The sequence below is a fragment of the Monodelphis domestica genome, chromosome 1 (genome assembly GCF_027887165.1).
Source record: "Monodelphis domestica isolate mMonDom1 chromosome 1, mMonDom1.pri, whole genome shotgun sequence".
NCBI classification, from domain to species: Eukaryota; Metazoa; Chordata; class Mammalia; order Didelphimorphia; family Didelphidae; genus Monodelphis; species Monodelphis domestica.
This window is the reverse complement of record NC_077227.1, coordinates 449,695,966-449,699,810: the sequence shown is the minus strand read 5'-3', so window position 1 is coordinate 449,699,810 and position 3,845 is coordinate 449,695,966. Positions and strand designations below refer to the sequence as shown.

Below are 3,845 nucleotides of genomic sequence, written 5' to 3'. Positions count from 1 at the left end.
ATGAGTAGATATTATCAATAATGTTTCTTAGGATCAGAAAATTATAGACTTGGAGCTATAAGGAATCTTATACATCATCTGGTTCAATTATTTCCTTTTACAAATGAAGAAACAGAGGCTCAGAGAGGTAAAATGCCTAGCCCAAGAATACACATTTTGTGAGTGACAAAGACATGATAGAATCCCAAGTTCTCTGGCTCTTTCCATTATTTTTCAACTTGACTAGTCTTTGTCCTGCTCTTGCTACTTGAACAAAAAGGTTGAAGTGTTATACATAAAATGCAACATATTTTTAAAAATGAACCCACCATAATCCTTTTCAATCTATGAGTTCTGGTAAAAGTAAAGGTCTTTATTTTGCCTTTTCATTCTCCCAAAGGAATGGGTGCTCCTCTCCTGCCCATCCTCAAGCTATTAGACAGGCTATGGAGATTTAAAATTTACAGCCAGAGAAATGCAATACATCCAGTTGGTGGATAATTTAGTTTTAGTCTTCATTTCATATCAGTTTCTAGTCCTGTCAGTCTTTGACTTGTAAAGTAAATTAATCAATTAAACATTGACTTTATGTACCCTTTCCCTTTAAGCTATTCTTAAATAATGTTTGATCAATGCACATTTAAAACCTTTGCAGTTTAAACAAATCATCACTTCTTTTAGATACAGAAATGGAGAGCTAGACAATGCTCTGTTAACTTATCTGTTGTAGGTCGAAAGTGCTGTCTTGGCTTATCTCCTTCAATATATTTTTGACACATAAAACCAGTTCACTAAGTCACTGCCTGAGAAATTCAATAGCAGAATAGTTTTAGAGATTGACTTAAAATCATATGTAAATCTCATAGGCATGTAGTGGATATAGATTAAGTGTGCTCTGTTGAAAGACTAGGAGAAAAAAATGTAATTGGTACCACAAGTGGGTCTTTTGGGACTTGAATTTTTCATTAGCACCTCCCACTGTGTTCCCATCTCTTAGCAGCAGGACCTAGAAGGTATGGGAGGGCTATCTGGCTGACTTTTTATTTTTTATATATTAAAATTTTATCTAATTACCACCACCTATAAGGTAGCAAAGCATCATCACATTAATTTTCATGGAATTTAGCAAGGCTGAAATTAGTCAACCAATAAATTAATATTTACAGTTTCCATGGGTACACAGAAGACTTTTGCTATTTCCTGTCTACATATGGAAAATGTGATTGGCTTACTCTTCCAAAGAGACAAATATCAGTGCTAGGATCAGCAGTGATTTTTTTTTTTTTTGCCAAAAAGCTCAGTAAACTCTTATACTTAAAAAAATGCTATTTTCTCAAAAAATCTCATCATTTACTTTGTGACTTTCCTTATTTTACCCAACTTCCAAGATTAAAAAAAAACCCTAGCAGTTCAACAACAGAACACTTAATGTGATTAAAAAAACCCCAACAAAAACACCTTAATTTCTGTCTTAGTAAGACTTTAAGACAGAAGGTCAAAGGCTAGGTAGACTATTGGGGTTAAGTGACTTACCCAGTCACACAGCAAGGAAGTGTCTCAAGCTAGATATGAACCCAGGCTTGGTGCTCCATCCATGGTGCCACCTAGCTGCCCCTTAATATGTGATGTTTATAGTTTTATTTTTAGGCTTTTTTTTTTTTACTTATTAAGTCCACAGCAGTTCCTCTTCACCTTTGTTTTCTATGTTAAGATTTTCACCTATTTTCTCAAATTTGCTTATCTTTAACAGTGTACCAAATGAGAATGCTGAGTATCTCCTAAACTTAAAAAGTCCTTAATACTGTATTTATTTATTTCAGGATTTTCAGTTTTCTCATAGAGAAAAATAATGAATTCAGCAATAACAACCTTATATTTTGTCCACCTGTTACTTCTACAACACGATCTTGGATAGTAAAACCTGGTGTATGTTGTCTTAATTTCTATTGTATGGGGAGGGAGCGATCATCAAGAAAATCTTTAACCATTATGTAGAAATCCATGCTTTCCCCACAAGGTTCAATTATTATCTTTTATCCACTCCTCAATCCATTTAATTATCTGATCTAAATTACTGTGTAGTTCTTCTGGTACATTGCTGGGCAGCCAGTATACTATTTCAGGCTTGTAGGAGGCCACAGCTTCTTCATAAAGAATTTGGAAAATTTCACACTGAACATTGTCCTTTAGTTTCTTTACACTGTATCCCCTCTTTTTCAAATCTTGTATATAATACAGAATTATCTGTTTGAAGCACAAAAACTATATGAAACCATCATTTGGGGAAGAAGTCACAGCCACGGTAATCAACAATAACTCCACCTTCTTTCATTTTATTTTCTAACTCATCAACTACTCTGTCTTCGTCCAAAATGGGACATTTGTATTCTTCATCAAAGCCATCATATAACTGTCCTGCTTGTGCTAAAACACCCACATTAACATATATCAGTCCTGTTCTTGATGCAAGTTCTTTACAGAGTGTGATCTTTCCAACCTCTGGTGTAGCCCTGAGAAGAGAGCTCCTCCAACCCTGGCTGCCTGTCCAACCACCCCCTGGCAGACTTTTAGAAGTTCATTCATTAGGCTTATGGTAAGAGCAAGGATTAACAAATAGATAGCCCATAGGCTCCCCTGATATATCCACAATGGTCAGAGAACTACAGAGAAAGGTACCTAGCGTGATGAGTGGATTCCTTATGGATGACTTATGGAAATAGCTTACAGAGGAAGGTCAGGCATTGCTGGAAGGGATAGCCACATCTGTTTGATCATAAAGTCAATGACATATTGAATTATATGAAGCTTGGAATAGCAATGTTGTCTTGATCACCAGTGTTGGCAAAATGTTTTGACATGAATATTTGTCGTCATACCAGAGGCCTTCCTATTCTTTATAGAATAGCACAATGCTTATAATGATTATTATTGTAGGATTTGCTTGTTTCTATTGTTTGTCAGAGGATTTCCTTAAATAAAATACTTATTGAAAACCCATGATACCCTCATCCTGTAATTTTGTGATGTGACTGTGACACAGTCAAAAATAACAAGAACTCATCCTCAAGGAGTTTAAAATTTTGTCAAGAAAGTAAGACCTACATACTTAAGACAGCTTATATCTTAAGGCAAGACAGATTATTATTAAGTACTAAAATGGATGCTCCATGCAGCTAGAGTTGCAAATTAAAAAAAACCAAACAAACAGAACAACAATGAGTGGGGAGGCATGATAATGGTAGCTCAAATTCATCTGTTGGATTATGTCTGAAAAGTTGTTTTCCAAATAAAGACTTATAAGGTAGGAAGATGAAGTACAATTACCTTCATTAAGTGAATGGGGAAACTGAGAACCATTGAAAGAATGTGATTTTCTTGGGTTTCATGGTTATTGTGTCAGAGCCAGGATTCAAACTGGGGTCTTATGATTCCAAGTCCAGTGCACTTTCCTTATGCACTACCCATATGCTTTGCTTTGTTTCTCTAATAAACTTATAGTAGTATGTTATAGAGTTTGTGTCTACTGCTCTTAGAAGACTGTAGACTCTGTGTGGTCAGGGAACATTTGTTTTTGAAATTTTGCTTCTTCTCCAATGACTTCAACAATGCTTTGTATATATGCATTAAATAAATGTTTGCTTAATGAACAAAACATTTGTATAGCAGGTCAGATACAGGATAGACCGGAGTTGGTCTTATATATCATAGAAATATAAGAATCTTGTATTTTAGGGCAACATCTCATGCATTTTCTGGCCACTTTTATTTTGAAGTATGGTGACCAGGAATGATAGTCTAGGCTAATCTTTCTCAGGCTTCCAAATTTTTCCATATTTTTCTTGTATAATTCCTATAATAATTTTGTT

General features: G+C 34.9%; 1 pseudogene; it reads right to left on the bottom strand.

Annotated features, from left to right (window-relative positions):
- Nucleotides 1-1,252: 1,252 nt before the first annotated feature.
- Nucleotides 1,253-2,554, bottom strand: LOC100019015 (adenylate kinase isoenzyme 6-like; annotated as a pseudogene).
- Between the last annotated feature and the right edge of the window lie 1,291 nt (nucleotides 2,555-3,845).